We start from the raw sequence: 17,108 nt of genomic DNA on the forward strand, positions 1-17,108 counted from the left end.
TGGTCGGGTTAACTCACATGAAGAATTGCTATCTTTGATGTATGTTATTGAAATATTAAACATAAAATATTGAAAAAATGAATAAAAATAATTTCAAATGGCAGGTGGGCAGGGTGGACAGGTTTGGGGAAGCCAGGGCAGTCACCATTCTTGAAGAACCATGAAGCCCACATTTTGAGTAACCACCTCAAACTTTGTACACTCTGTCTATTTGTACATTTTAGCTGTTTTTGTGTATTATATTCATGTCAAACAGGGTAAAGTTTTGTGGAATATGATGGTGCAGTCAAGGTAAATGATAATGGTAAAAATTGTTTTAAACGGGGGGGGCAGAGCCAGCTCTGAGCCTGAACGGTCGCACGATACATAGCTACGGCTATCTATTGCTAAAAATTATATATTTGACCGTTCAGCTCAGTGGAATCGATCATTACAGAGTGCCTGATAGCCCATAGCTCTTGCTAGAGCAGCCTGAAGATTGTGGGACATATCAATGTAAAACTACTCGATGAGATCTTGATGTGTTGTTTCCCAGGGCCCATGATGGCAGCCATCTTTTAGCTTCACAAAGGGACTCACGCAGGAGAGAGTGGTCGTTAACAGCACTCCCTAGCAACTATAAACCACTAACTATGAGGAGGCAGTGAGCTTTTATGCTAGACATACGTGGCAATGCTGGTATGGCAGCTTCTTACCACATGAGTCTTGGACCTTCACGCCGTTCCGGCTGCATAACAAGAATGACGAGCTGTGAATGAATAGTAGCTTGCCTGCATCTAAAATGATAGTCTTAGAATTAGACTACACTAGCTCAGCAGCCGATTCGACATAGCAACAAACGACTCTCAGCAGAGCGACAAAACCCATGACACCAGCATGGGGACCTAAATGAACATATAACCACCGATATATATCTTGACATCAAGGACCATCTCAGGATCCTAGCTGAAGAAGTGGAGGCACTGTTTGCACCTAGCTGTGTTTCACCCGTGGTGACTAATTATTTACCATTGAGCCAGAAGTTGCAAGACAATAACTCGCTCTCCCAGATGGGCGGTTCTGAGCATCTGGATACCAGGTCTTACATCTCTCCCGGAACCGTTCAGTTGAGCATACCTAATTTATTGAATACGATCAGTGACACCCACCCGCCCTTCCCTCCAGCCGACATCATGGTTCTCACTGAGAGTAGACCCTTTCCGTATCTATAAGACATCAGAATGGATAGTGGATAAATCACAATGCAATGGCCTTCATAACACATACCCAGCATCATCAATACTCAGTGCAGACAATAGAAGGTATGATCATGCAATCAAGTACTTTGGCATCTTTCTGGCCTGCAAGCTGGAATACTCCCTGGACTGGAGATATCCTGAAGTGGGTCTCATACAGACTGGGATTGGTTAGGCGGTCTATGGTTCATATTATCCAGGACTTTCCTTGACAAATATGCCATGTATGTACTGATCTCACGCCATGACTGATATCACAGTATGCAGTAAGTTCTCCTTAGAAGTGTCTATCCACATGAAGATGTTTTCTGATACTCTCAAGACACTTAATGATCTTGTTCTGTACTCAGGGGAATATGCTTATCCCGTTATCAGTGCGAAAGTTGGAGTAAGCTAAAAGACATAGCACACAAGCACTAGTAACATGAACGGTACTGTGATCTGTCAGCATTTAGCGCTACGCTGTTTTTGAAATTTATTAATACCACTCCCTTCACCTCACCCACTTAAGTTTATTACCCTATCTAATATCTCTCGCGATATAGGTTTCAAATTCCACTAATGACAGCACCAAGTCTGATGTCTGGAGGACCTTGAGCTGTTAATTGCTAATACTCTTTTTCTCTGTTTCACATTGACAACAGGGGGGATGATTACATGCTCTCATTATACTTACATTGATTCCCAGGAGTATATAAATGGGGAGTAGCAAGCTCTTTCTCACTTGGAAGTGAATGTTTTATTATAAGCATTACCCTGTTGCTTATCTTAAGATACTGAAGTAAAGAGGCATGCTATATATATAGTGTTATAGTCTTGACATTATGCATGTGTTCATAAATTGATACCACATTACTTAGTTCATTGCTTATATTGCTTAGTATAGTCTCAGATACCAGGGTTTTTGTTCTCAAGCACACAACTCTTAATGCAGCATACCATAAGTTTATGTTTAACTACTCATACAAATGATAATTGCAACCCAGTCACACTGTACATTTGTATGTTAACTTGATTGCCTATGTGGTGTAGTGCTATGATAGTACAGCCAATCACAGAAAATGGATGTATCTGAAATGTTTGATATCTCTTGTTATCTAGTATTTCCGCATTTGTATCGCTATGCTCACTGGCCTGTAGACACACTCTCACTACATGGGCTCACTTGCTGAGTATCTCATAGTTGGCCGTCATTATATGGTCCTTTCACCTTGTACCAGAAATGTTCTTCATACAGGGGCTCTACTATTATTATGACATTAACTTTCGGTTATTATGGTAGAGCTTTCTATAAGACAAGTGCCATACATATTTACAGACCACTAACTACATTAATTTACTAATGACTTATCAAATACCTAGCACAAAGGCTAAAATTGGGGCGAACTACTAAGCTATTATTATTCCATTCTTTGAGTAACTAGATCTGTACCCAATATGTTGCCTGAAACCCCTGCTGAGTCACTGCTCTCCCATATAAAATTATATTTGTCCCATGGCGAACTGCATAACTGTGACACTACTGTATCTCTGTTTGTCTCAGGCACACCCCCCCCACCCTCCCCCTTTCCAATTTTAGAGCAGCTCTTGTTCTGCTGATTTACCCTTACACTTTCCTAAACTCTCAACATAAATATTATCATATGCTCAATGTACAAATCACTTCATGAGGCCCAAGAGTGGTCCATCTGTAACTACCATTTGTTATGAGACTTGTGATCCAGTAGGTCCAAAAGTGACCAGCTCAGTAGTTACCACATTATCATTATTATTATATATAACGAAAAGAGATATCATAATATGTCCGGTTGCACTATTATTTCTGCTTTACATAGATAGATTGCTGCTAGAAAAGTGAACTTGTCTCAGACCTACTTAGGTGTGTTGTAGTGTGCTGCCTTTTTAGCCATAATTACGCTGGATCGTTACATATCATGAGATTAACATAGCTACATGAAGGTACAATCCTATACTCATACATACTATTTTCACGAAAGTGATCCGTTAGCTAGTCACTCAGGATGTACATAGGAGCCTTACTATAGTATAACTTAGGCAGCCTTCTCAATACCTACTTAAACCTGAAAGTTCACCATATGCTATGTTCATATTGTTTTTGTTACTTTTCTTACTTGTAACTGGACTCTTATTATTGTATGTTATTTTTGAATATCTCAATAAAAAAAAAAAAAATTAAACATATGTTGGGTAAAAAGTTCTTTGATTTTGGAAAACAATATTGGAGGTCTGGAAAATAAAATGCATTACCCCCATTTGCTTTTATGTTAACTACATAAGTAACATTGTCACAATTCACCAACTAACCATTTTACCTTTTGAGATTTTTTTTTAATTACGACAATTTGTCTCTATCTGTTCCTTTCTTTCATGTAATTGGCAAGAGTCCATGAGCTAGTGACGTATGGGATATACAATCCATCCAGGAGGGGCAAAGTTTCCCAAACCTCAAAATGCCTATAAATACACCCCTCACCACACCCACAATTCAGTTTTACAAACTTTGCCTCCCTATGGAGGTGGTGAAGTAAATTTGTGCTTGATTTTCTTCTGTGATATGCGCTTCTCAGCATTTTGAAGCCCGATTCCTCTCAGAGTACAGTGAATGTCAGAGGGATATGAAGGGAGTATCACCTATTGAATTCTATGGTTTTCCTCTTGGGTTCTCTGTTATTGGTTGTAGAGATTCATCTCCTATCTCCCTTTTCAGATCGATGATATACTCTACTGATAACTGTTTCATCACTGGTTTGGCTATCTTTCGGTAAGTATGTTTTCATTACTTAAGACACTCTCAGCTATGGTTTGGCCCTTTATGCATTAATATAAAGTTCTAAATATATGCATTGTACTTATTTCTCCAACATTGGTGTGTCCGGTCCACGGCGTCATCCTTACTTGTGGGATATTCTCTTCCCCAACAGGAAATGGCAAAGAGTCCCAGCAAAGCTGGTCACATGATCCCTCCTAGGCTCTGCCCACCCCAGTCATTCTCTTTGCCGTTGCACAGGCAACATCTCCACGGAGATGGTTAAGAGTTTTTTGGTGTTTAAATGTAGTTTTATTCTTCTATCAAGTGTTTGTTATTTTAAAATAGTGCTGGTATGTACTATTTACTCTGAAACAGAAAAGGATGAAGATTTCTGTTTGTAAGAGGAAGATGATTTTAGCAGACAGTAACTAAAATCGATTGCTGTTTCCACACAGGACTGTTGAAATGAAGTAACTTCAGTTGGGGGAAACAGTTAGCAGACTTTTCTGCTTAAGGTATGACTAGCCATATTTCTAACAAGACCATGTAATGCTGGAAGGCTGTCATTTCCCCTCATGGGGACCGGTAAGCCATTTTCTTAGTTAAACATAAAAGAATAAAGGGCTTCAAAAAGGGCTTAAAAACTGGTAGACATTTTTCTGGGCTAAAACGATTGATTTACTAGGCATATTATGCAGATTCTAACTAATTATTGGTATTATAATCTTGGGGAACGTTTAGAAAAACGGCAGGCACTGTGTTGGGCACCTTTTTCAGATGGGGGCCTTTCTAGTTATAGACAGAGCCTCATTTTCGCGCCATTAATGCGCAGTTGTTTTTGGAGAGCAAGGCATGCAGATGCATGTGTCAGGAGCTAAGAATCACTGAAAAAGCTTATAGAAGGCGTCATTTGGTATCGTATTCCCCTCTGGGCTTGGTTGAGTCTCAGCAAAGCATATAGCTGGGACTGTATAGGGGTTAAATGTAAAAACGGCTCCGGTTCCGTTAATTTAAGGGTTAAAGCTCTGAAATTTGGTGTGCCATACTTTTAATGCTTTAAGACACTGTGGTGAAATTTTGGTGAATTTTGAACAATTCCTTCATACTTTTTCACATATTCAGTAATAAAGTGTTTTCAGTTTGAAATTTAAAGTGACAGTAACGGTTTTATTTTAAAATGTTTTTTGTGCTTTGTTGACAAGTTTAAGCCTGTTTAACATGTCTGTACCATCAGATAAGCTATGTTCTATATGTATGAAAGCCAATGTGTCTCCCCATTTAAATTTATGTGATAATTGTGCCATAGTGTCCAAACAAAGTAAGGACAGTAATGCCACAGATAATGATATTGCCCAAGATGATTCCTCAAATGAGGGGAGTAAACATGATACTACATCATCCCCTACTGTGTCTACACCAGTTATGCCCACACAGGAGGCCCCTAGTACATCTAGTGCGCCAATACTTATTACCATGCAACAATTAACGGCTGTAATGGATAACTCCATAGCAAATCTTTTATCCAAAATGCCTACTTATCAGAGAAAGCGCGATTGCTCTGTTTTAAACACTGAAGAGCAAGAGGACGCTGATGATAACTGTTCTGACATACCCTCACACCAATCTCAAGGGGCCATGAGGGAGGTTTTGACTGATGGAGACATTTCAGATTCAGGAAAAATTTCTCATCAAGCTGAACCTGATGTTGTGACATTTAAATTTAAATTAGAACATCTCCGCGCACTGCTTAAGGAGGTGTTATCTACTCTGGATGATTGTGACAATTTGGTCATTCCAGAGAAATTATGTAAGATGGACAAGTTCCTAGAGGTTCCGGTGCCCCCCGACGCTTTTCCTATACCCAAGCGGGTGGCGGACATAGTAAATAAAGAGTGGGAAAGGCCCGGCATACCTTTTGTTCCCCCCCCTATATTTATGAAATTATTTCCTATAGTCGACCCCAGAAAGGACTTATGGCAGACAGTCCCCAAGGTCGAAGGGGCGGTTTCTACTCTAAACAAACGCACTACTATTCCTATCGAAGATAGTTGTGCTTTCAAAGATCCTATGGATAAGAAATTAGAGGGTTTGCTTAAAAAGATTTTTGTACAGCAAGGTTACCTTCTACAACCAATTTCATGCATTGTTCCTGTCACTACGGCAGCGTGTTTCTGGTTCGAGGAACTAGAAAAATCGCTCAGTAAAGAATCTTCATATGAGGAGGTTATGGACAGAGTTCAAGCACTTAAATTGGCTAACTCTTTTAGATGCCGCTTTGCAATTAGCTAGATTAGCGGCGAAAAATTCAGGGTTTGCTATCGTGGCGCGCAGAGCGCTTTGGCTAAAGTCTTGGTCAGCGGATGTGTCTTCCAAGACAAAATTGCTTAACATTCCTTTCAAAGGTAAAACATTATTTGGACCTGATTTGAAAGAGATTATTTCAGACATCACTTTGGGAAAGGGCCACGCCCTCCCACAGGATAGGTCTTTTAAGGCTAAAAATAAGCCTAATTTTTGTCCCTTTCGCAGAAACGGACCAGTCTCTATTTCTGTATCCTCTAAGCAAGAGGGTAATACTTCACAACCCAAACCAGCCTGGAAACCAATGCAAGGCTGGAACAGGGGTAAGCAGGCCAAGAAGCCTACCACTGCTACCAAAACAGCATGAAGGGATAGCCCCCGATCCGGGACCGGATCTAGTGGGGGGCAGACTTTCTCTCTTTGCTCAGGCTTGGGCAAGAGATGTTCAGGATCCTTGGGCGCTAGAAATAGTTTCTCAAGGTTATCTCCTGGAATTCAAGGAACTACCCCCAAGGGGAAGGTTCCACAGGTCTCAATTATCTTCAAACCAAATAAAGAGACAGGCATTCTTACATTGTGTAGAAGACCTGTTAAAGATGGGAGTGATACATCCAGTTCCAATAAGAGAACAAGGAATGGGATTTTATTCCAATCTGTTCATAGTTCCCAAAAAAGAGGGAACATTCAGACCAATTTTGGATCTAAAGATCCTAAACAAATTTCTCAGGGTACCATCGTTCAAAATGGAAACTATTCGAACGATCCTACCTACTATCCAGGAAAATCAATTTATGACTACCGTGGATTTAAAGGATGCGTACCTACATATTCCTATCCACAAGGAACATCATCAGTTCCTAAGGTTCGCTTTTCTGGACAAGCATTACCAGTTTGTGGCACTTCCATTCGGATTAGCCACTGCTCCAAGGATTTTCACAAAGGTACTAGGGTCCCTTCTAGCGGTTCTAAGACCAAGGGGCATTGCAGTAGTACCTTACTTGGACGACATCCTGATTCAAGCGTCGTCCCTGTCAAAAGCAAAGGCTCATACGGACATCGTCCTAGCCTTTCTCAGATCTCACGGATGGAAGGTGAACAAAGAAAAAAGTTCTCTGTCCCCGTCAACAAGAGTTCCCTTCTTGGGAACAATAATAGATTCCTTAGAAATGAGGATTTTTCTGACAGAGGTCAGAAAATCAAAACTTCTAAGCTCTTGTCAAGTACTTCATTCTGTTCCTCGTCCTTCCATAGCGCAGTGCATGGAAGTAATATGATTGATGGTTGCAACAATGGACATAGTTCCTTTTGCACGAATTCATCTAAGACCATTACAACTGTGCATGCTCAGACAGTGGAATGGGGATTATACAGACTTGTCTTCGACGATTCAAGTAGATCAAAAGACCAGAGATTCACTCCGTTGGTGGCTTACCCTGGACAATCTGTCACAGGGAATGAGCTTCCACAGACCAGAGTGGGTCATTGTCATGACCGACGCCAGCCTAGTGGGCTGGGGCGTGGTCTGGGAATCCCTGAAAGCTCAGGGTCTATGGTCTCGGGAAGAGTCTCTTCTCCCGATAAACATTCTGGAACTGAGAGCGATATTCAATGCTCTCAGAGCTTGGCCTCAACTAGCAAAGGCCAAATTCATAAGGTTTCAGTCAGACAACATGACGACCGTTGCATATATCAATCATCAGGGGGGAACAAGGAGTTCCCTGGCGATGAAAGAAGTGACCAAGATAATTCAATGGGCGGAGGATCACTCCTGCCACTTGTCTGCGATCCACATCCCAGGAGTGGAAAATTGGGAAGCGAATTTTCTGAGTCGTCAGACATTCCATCCGGGGGAGTGGGAACTCCATCCGGAAATCTTTGCCCAAATAACTCAATTATGGGGCATTCCAGACATGGATCTGATGGCGTCTCGTCAGAACTTCAAGGTTCCTTGCTACGGGTCCAGATCCAGGGATCCCAAGGCGACTCTAGTAGATGCACTAGTAGCACCTTTGACCTTCAACCTAGCTTATGTATTCCCACCGTTTCCTCTCATCCCCAGGCTGGTAGCCAGGATCAATCAGGAGAGGGCCTCGGTGATCTTGATAGCTCCTGCGTGGCCACGCAGGACTTGGTATGCAGACCTGGTGAATATGTCATCGGCTCCACCATGGAAGCTACCTTTGAGACAGGACCTTCTTGTTCAGGGTCCATTCGAACATCCGAATCTAGTTTCCCTCCAACTGACGGCTTGGAGATTGAACGCTTGATTTTATCAAAGCGTGGGTTTTCAGATTCTGTAATAGATACTCTGATTCAGGCTAGAAAGCCTGTAACTAGAAAAAATTACCATAAAATATGGAAAAAATATATCTGTTGGTGTGAATCTAAAGGATTCCCATGGAACAAGATAAAAATTCCTAAGATTCTATCCTTTCTACAAGAAGGTTTGGAGAAAGGATTATCTGCAAGTTCTCTGAAGGGACAGATCTCTGCTTTATCTGTTTTACTTCACAAAAGACTGGCAGCTGTGCCAGATGTTCAAGCATTTGTTCAGGCTCTGGTTAGGATCAAGTATGTTTACAGACCTTTGACTCCTCCCTGGAGTCTAAATCTAGTTCTTTCAGTTCTTCAAGGGGTTCCGTTTGAACCCTTACATTCCGTAGATATTAACCCCTTAATGACCACAATGTACCCTGTATGTCACTGGTCGTTAAGGGTTTTTTCAGGACATAATAGCACAAGTCTAGCAAGAACACGCTATTAATGCCCTCCCTCCAGCAGGCCTTGTGGAATAGAGCAGTCTCAACGCTGGTGGCAAGACCGTGCTATAAAACAATCAAGTCCCAAAAAAAGGCCAGCGACATACAGGGTACGTCGCTGGTCCTTAAGGGGTTAAGTTATTATCTTGGAAAGTTTTGTTTTTGGTTGCAATTTCAGAGTTATCTGCTCTGCAGTGTTCTCCGCCCTATCTGGTGTTCCATGCAGATAAGGTGGTTTTGCGTACTAAGCCTGGTTTTCTTCCGAAAGTTGTTTCCAACAAAAATATTAACCAGGAGATAGTTGTACCTTCTTTGTGTCCGAATCCAGTTTCAAAGAAGGAACGTTTGTTACACAATTTGGACGTAGTCCATGCTCTAAAATTCTATTTAGAGGCTACTAAAGATTTCAGACAAACATCTTCCTTGTTTGTTGTTTATTCTGGTAAAAGGAGAGGTCAAAAAGCGACTTCTACCTCTCTTTCCTTTTGGCTTAAAAGCATTATCCGATTGGCTTATGAGACTGCCGGACGGCAGCCTCCTGAAAGAATCACAGCTCACTCCACTAGGGCTGTGGCTTCCACATGGGCCTTCAAGAATGAGGCTTCTGTTGACCAGATATGTAAGGCAGCGACTTGGTCTTCACTGCACACTTTTGCTAAATTTTACAAATTTGATACTTTTGCTTCTTCGGAGGCTATTTTTGGGAGAAAGGTTTTGCAAGCCGTGGTGCCTTCCATTTAGGTGACCTGATTTGCTCCCTCCCTTCATCCGTGTCCTAAAGCTTTGGTATTGGTTCCCACAAGTAAGGATGACGCCGTGGACCGGACACACCAATGTTGGAGAAAACAGAATTTATGCTTACCTGATAAATTACTTTCTCCAACGGTGTGTCCGGTCCACGGCCCGCCCTGGTTTTTTAATCAGGTCTGATGAATTATTTTCTCTAACTACAGTCACCACGGTATCATATGGTTTCTCCTATATATATTTCCTCCTGTCCGTCGGTCGAATGACTGGGGTGGGCGGAGCCTAGGAGGGATCATGTGACCAGCTTTGCTGGGACTCTTTGCCATTTCCTGTTGGGGAAGAGAATATCCCACAAGTAAGGATGACGCTGTGGACCGGACACACCGTTGGAGAAAGTAATTTATCAGGTAAGCATAAATTCTGTTATTTGCCATGAGTCAGGTTTATGTATATTTCCTTTTGCAGACTATCAGTTTCAAAATTGGGAAATATATTTCAACTTTTTGGTTGGAAAGCTTAGCGCAACAGGAAACAGACCCTGATTTGTCTAGCATTGTTTGCTTGCTTCAACATGCTAATCATTTTATTTGTGATGCCATTTTTGATATCATCAAAATTGATGTTAGATCTATGTCTTTAGCTATTTTAGCTAGAAGAGCTTTGTGGCTCAAATATTGGAATGCTGACATGGTTTTAAGTCTAGATTACTATCTCTTTCTTTCCAAGGTAACAATTTGTTTGGTTCTCAGTTGTATTCGATTATTTTAACTGTCACTGGGGGGAAGGGAATTTTTTTACCTCAGGATAAGATATCTAAGGGTAAATCTAAAGCTTCTAATTGTTTTCATTCTTTTTGACAGAATAAGGAACAGAAAGCCAATCCTTCCCCCAAAGAATCTGGTTCCAATTGGAAACCTTCTTCAATTTGGAATAAATCCAAGCCATTTAAGAAACCAAAGCCAGCCCCCAAGTCTGCATGAAGGTGCGGCCCTCATTCCAGCTCAGCTTGTGGGGGGCAGATTAATTTTTTTCCAAAACATTTGGGCAAATTCTGTCCAAAATCATTGGATTCAGAGTATTGTCTCTCAAGAGTATTGAATAGGATTCAGAGTAAGACCTACTGTGAGAAGATTTCTTCTCTCATGCGTTCCAATAAATCCATTGAAGGCACAGGCTTTTCTGAAATGTGTTTCAGATCTAGAGTTTTCAGGGGTAATCATATCAGTTCCGTTCCAGGAACAGGGTCTGGGGTTTTATTCAAATCTGTTCATTGTCCCAAAGAAAGAAAATTAATTCAGGCCAGTTCTGGATCTGAAAATTTTGAATTGTTTTGTAAGAGTGCCAACTTTCAAAATCTTGACTATAAGGACTATTCTGACTTTTTTAAAGCAAGGTCATTATATGTCCACGATAGACTTACAGGATGCATATCTTCATATTCCGATACATCCAGACCACTATCAGTTTCTGAGATTTTCTTTTCTAGACAAGCATTACCAATCCGTCGCTCTTCCATTTGACCTAGCGACAGCTCCAAGGATTTTTTCAAAGGTTCTCTGTGCCCTACTCTCTGTAATCAGAGAACAGGGTATTGCGGTGTTTCCTAATTTGGACAATATCTTGGTACTTGCTCAGTCTTTACATTCTACCGAATCTCACACGAATCAACTAGTGTTTTTTCTTCAAAGACATGGTTGGAGGATCAATTTACCAAAGAGTTCCTTGATTCCTCAGACAAGGGTAATTTTTTTAGGTTTCCAGTTAGATTCAATGTCCATGACTATGTCTCTAACAGACAAGAGACGAATAAAATTGGTTTCAGCTTGTCGGAACCTTCAGTCTCAATTATTCCCTTCAGTAGCTTTGTGCATGGAAGTTTTAGGTCTCATGACTGCAGCATCGGATGTGATCCCCTTTGCTCGTTTTCATATGAGACCTCTCTAGCTTTGTATGCTGAATCAATGGTGCAGGGATTATACAAAGATATCACAATTAATATCTTTAAATCCCAATGTTCAACTCTCTCTGACTTGGTGGTTAGATCACAATCGTATAGTTCTGCAATATTCAGCTAGACAGACTAACTTATTGCCCTATATTAAAGTTTTGTGGCTGAGTGTTGGACAACAGAAATATAGGCCTAGATTTAGAGTTTGGCAGTAGCCGTCAAAACCAGCGTTAGAGGCTCCTAACGCTGGTTTTAGGCTACCGCCGGTATTTGGAGTCAGTTAGGAACCAGCTGCGACTTTTCCATACCGCAGATCCCCTTACGTCAATTGCGTATCCTATCTTTTCAATGGGATCTTTCTAACGCCGGTATTTAGAGTCGTGGCTGAAGTGAGCGTTAGAATTCTAACGACAAAACTCCAGCCGCAGAAAAAAGTCAGATGTTAAGAGCTTTCTGGGCTAACGCCTGTTTATAAAGCTCTGAACTACTGTGCTCTAAAGTACACTAACACCCATAAACTACCTATGTACCACTAAACCGAGGTCCCCCCACATCGCCGCCACTCGATTAAATTTTTTTAACCCCTAATCTGCCGACTGCCACCTACGTTATCCTTATGTACCCCTAATCTGCTGCCCCTAACACCGCCGACCCCTATATTATATTTATTAACCCCAAATCTGCCCCCCACAACGTCGCCTCCACCTGCCTACACTTATTAACCCCTAATCTGCCGAGCGGACCGCACCGCTATTATAATAAAGTTATTAACCCCTAATCCGCCTCACTAACCCTATAATAAATAGTATTAACCCCTAATCTGTCCTCCCTAACATCGCCGACACCTAACTTCAAACATTAACCCCTAATCTGCTGACTGGAGCTCACCGCTATTCTAATAAATGTATTAACCCCTAAAGCTAAGTCTAACACTAACACCCCCCTAAGTTAAATATAATTTAAATCTATTGAAATTAATTAACTCTTATTAAATAAATTATTCCTATTTAAAGCTAAATACTTACCTGTAAAATAAATCCTAATATAGCTACAATATAAATTATATTTATATTATAGCTATTTTAGGATTTATATTTATTTTACAGGTAACTTTGTATTTATTTTAACCAGGTACAATAGCTATTAAATAGTTAAGAACTATTTAATAGCTAAAATAGTTAAAATAATTACAAAATTACCTGTAAAATAAATCCTAACCTAAGTTACAATTAAACCTAACACTACACTATCAATAAATTAATTAAATAAAATACCTACAATTACCTACAATTAAACCTAACACTACACTATCAATACATTAATTAAATACAATATCTACAAATAAATACAATGAAATAAACTAACTAAAGTACAAAAAATAAAAAAGAACTAAGTTACAAAAAATAAAAAAATATTTACAAACATCAGAAAAATATTGCAACAATTTTAAACTAATTACACCTACTCTAAGCCCCCTAATAAAATAACAAAGACTCCCAAAATAAAAAAATGCCCTACCCTATTCTAAATTACAAAAGTTCAAAGCTCTTTTACCTTACCAGCCCTGAACAGGGCCCTTTACGGGGCATGCCCCAAAGATTTCAGCTCTTTTGCCTGTAAAAAAAACACATACAATACCCCCCCAACATTACAACCCACCACCCACATACCCCTAATCTAACCCAAACCCCCCTTAAATAAACCTAACACTAAGCCCCTGAAGATCTTCCTACCTTATCTTCACCATACCAGGTTCACAGATCGATCCAGAAGAGCTCCTCCGATGTCTTGATCCAAGCCCAAGCGGGGGGCTGAAGATGTCCATGATCCAGCTGAAGTCTTCATCCAAGCGGGAGCTGAAGAGGTCCATGATCCGGCTGAAGTCTTCATCCAAGCGGGAGCTGAAGAGGTCCATGATCCGGCTGAAGTCTTCTATCAACGGCATCTTCAATCTTCTTTCTTCCGGATCCATGTTCATCTTGCAGACCTCCGACGCGGAACATCCTGCTGGCCCGACCTCCGACGCGGAACATCCTGCTGGTTCCGATCAGCCAATAGAATGCGAGCTCAATCTGATTGGCTGATTGGATCAGCCAATCGGATTGAACTTGATTCTGATTGGCTGATTCCATCAGCCAATCAGAATTTTCCTACCTTAATTCTGATTGGCTGATAGAATCCTATCAGCCAATCGGAATTCGAGGGACGCCATCTTGGATGACGTCCCTTAAAGGAACCGTCATTCGTCGGGAAGTCGTCGGTGAAGATGGATGTTCCACGTCGGCGGGATGAACATGGATCCGGAAGAAAGAAGATTGAAGATGCTGTTGATCAAAGACTTCAGCCGGATCATGGACCTCTTCAGCTCCCGCTTGGGTGAAGACTTCAGCCGGATCATGGACATCTTCAGCCCCCCACTTGGGCTTGGCTCAAGACATCGGAGGAGCTCTTCTGGATTGATCGGTGAACCTGGTATGGTGAAGATAAGGTAGGAAGATCTTCAGGGGCTTAGTGTTAGGTTTATTTAAGGGGGGTTTGGGTTAGATTAGGGGTATGTGGGTGGTGGGTTGTAATGTTGGGGGGGTATTGTGTGTTTTTTTTACAGGCAAAAGAGCTGAATTCTTTGGGGCATGCCCCGCAAAGGGCCCTGTTCAGGGCTGGTAAGGTAAAAGAGCTTAGAACTTTAGTAATTTAGAATAGGGTAGGGCATTTTTTTATTTTGGGGGTCTTTGTTATTTTATTAGGGGGCTTAGAGTAGGTGTAATTAGTTTAAAATAGTTGTAATATTTTTCTGATGTTTGTAAATATTTTTTTATTTTTTGTAACTTAGTTCTGTTTTATTTTTTGTACTTTAGTTAGTTTATTTAATTGTATTTATTTGTAGATATTGTATTTAATTAATGTATTGATAGTGTAGTGTTAGGTTTAATTGTAGGTAATTCTAGGTATTTTATTTAATTCATTTATTGATAGTGTAGTGTTAGGTTTAATTGTAACTTAGGTTAGGATTTATTTTACAGGTAATTTTGTAATTATTTTAAATATTTTAGCTATTAAATAGTTCTTAACTATTTAATAGCTATTGTACCTGGTTAAAATAAATACAAAGTTACCTGTAAAATAAATATAAATCCTAAAATAGCTATAATATAAATATAATTTATATTGTAGCTATATTAGGATTTATTTTACAGGTAAGTATTTAGCTTTAAATAGGAATAATGTATTTAATAAGAGTTAATTCATTTCAATAGATTTAAATTATATTTAACTTAGGGGGGAGTTAGTGTTAGGGTTAGACTTAGCTTTAGGGGTTAATACATTTATTAGAATAGCGGTGAGCTCCAGTCGGCAGATTAGGGGTTAATGTTTGAAGTTAGGTGTCGGCGATGTTAGGGAGGGCAGATTAGGGGTTAATACTATTTATTATAGGGTTAGTGAGGCGGATTAGGGGTTAATAACTTTATTATAATAGCGGTGCGGTCCGGTCGGCAGATTAGGGGTTAATAAGTGTAGGCAGGTGGAGGCGACGTTGTGGGGGGCAGATTAGGGGTTAATAAATATAATATAGGGGTCGGCGATGTTAGGGCAGCAGATTAGGGGTACATAGGGATAATGTAGGTGGCGGGGGTATACGGAGCGGCAGATTAGGGGCTAAAAATAATATGCAGGGGTCAGCGATAGCAGGAGCAGCAGATTAGGGGTTAATAAGTGTAAGGTTAGGGGTGTTTAGACTCGGGGTACATGTTAGAGTGTTAGGTGCAGACGTAGGAAGTGTTTCCCCATAGGAAACAATGGGGCTGCGTTAGGAGCAGAACGCGGCTTTTTTGCAGGTGTTAGGTTTTTTTTCAGCTCAAACAGCCCCATTGCTTTCTATGGGGGAATCGTGCACGAGCACGTTTTTTAAGCTGGCCGCGTCCGTAAGCAACTCTGGTATCGAGAGTTGCAGTGGCGGTAAATATGCCTGTACGCTCCCTTTTTGGAGCCTAACGTAGCCATTCTGTGAACTCTCAATACCAGAGGTATTTAAAAGGTGCGGCCAGAAAAAAGCCAGCGTTAGCTACGCGGGTCGTTACCAACAAAACTCTAAATCTAGGCGATAGAGAATTAATATTGTACTAAACAAAGCTTTGATGTTGCTTTAAATTTGTAACATTTTGATACAAATCTAAAGCATTGATTAAAAATGTCTAAGTATAATCTTTAACTGGAGTTCAGTTGGAATGGCAGCTAAATTTAACTTCTAGATTATATTTAAACAGACAGGTATTATGCATATAAAACTGAGCAGAAAAACTAAAAGGTACCTTTTGAAAATGCTAAATCAAACTCAAGACAAAATTTTTCATGAAAAATGGAAATTGACAAAAAATAAGAAAATTCTTCATGTATACTGTTTTAAAAATAAGAATATGGATATAGGTATTCGTGTACACATTTAAAGTCTTACCGGTACCGGTTCCTGAAGCAGTTAGTCTGTGTGTGATTCCAGGAAGAGCTAACAGTTATTTGATGCTGAATTGAGTTCCAGGAGTAGCAGGCAGAAACTGGCTAGATGTGTGAGGAGGAGGAGTAGCTAGACAGCTGAGAATGATGTACTAGAGCAGAGTTCAGGTAAGTAAAAATAAACTTGAAAATAGAGTTCCTATGAGTGTCAAATATCAGAGTATAAGATACGTTCTTCATACAGGCTTGAAAGGAGTAAATATTACCCTTAGGCAATGAGCAAATAATCAAGCAAGGAATCAGTGCAAATGGTTATGTTAAATAGGGTAAAAATGAAAGAGGTGGAGTCTAAAACAACCAAGATGGTTACCTTAAAGGAGAAGCAAGATACATAACAAGTTCAAGGGGCCACTTTTGTTCGTCCAATCTGGACTGTGATCACAACAGATGCAAGTCTTTCAGGTTGGGGAGCTGTCTGGGGATCTCTGACAGCACAAGGGGTTTGGAAATCTCAAGAGGTGAGGTTACCAATCAATATTTTAGAACTCCGTGCTATTTTTAGGGCTCTTCAGGTTTGGCCTGTGTTGAAGAGAGAACCGTTCATTTTTTTTCAGACAGACAATATCACAACTGTGGCATATGTCAATCATCAGGGTGGAACTCACAGTCCCCTAGCTATGAAAGAAGTATCTTGGATACTTTCTTGGGCGGAATCCAGCTTGTGTCTAATTTCTGCGGTACATATCCCAGGTGTAGACAATTGGGAAGCAGATTATCTCAGCCATCAGACTTTACATTCGGGGGAGTGGTCACTTCATCCAGATGTGTTTTTTCAGATTGTTCAGATGTGGGGTCTTCCAGAAATAGATCTGATGGCTTCACATCTAAACAAGAAACTTCCC

The 17,108-nt window shown here is 40.4% G+C and overlaps 1 long non-coding RNA gene across 1 annotated transcript in view; it reads right to left on the reverse strand.

The window, feature by feature from the left end:
• The window catches only part of LOC128651542 (uncharacterized), a 66,526-nt gene extending 50,291 nt beyond the window's left edge, over positions 1-16,235 (reverse strand). The window contains exon 1 of the long non-coding RNA XR_008401117.1: positions 16,211-16,235. This is a non-coding gene — a long non-coding RNA (uncharacterized LOC128651542). The remainder of the gene's footprint in view (positions 1-16,210) is intronic.
• Positions 16,236-17,108: the final 873 nt, after the last annotated feature.

This window comes from Bombina bombina, chromosome 3 (assembly GCF_027579735.1).
Source record: "Bombina bombina isolate aBomBom1 chromosome 3, aBomBom1.pri, whole genome shotgun sequence".
Classification (NCBI taxonomy): domain Eukaryota; kingdom Metazoa; phylum Chordata; class Amphibia; order Anura; family Bombinatoridae; genus Bombina; species Bombina bombina.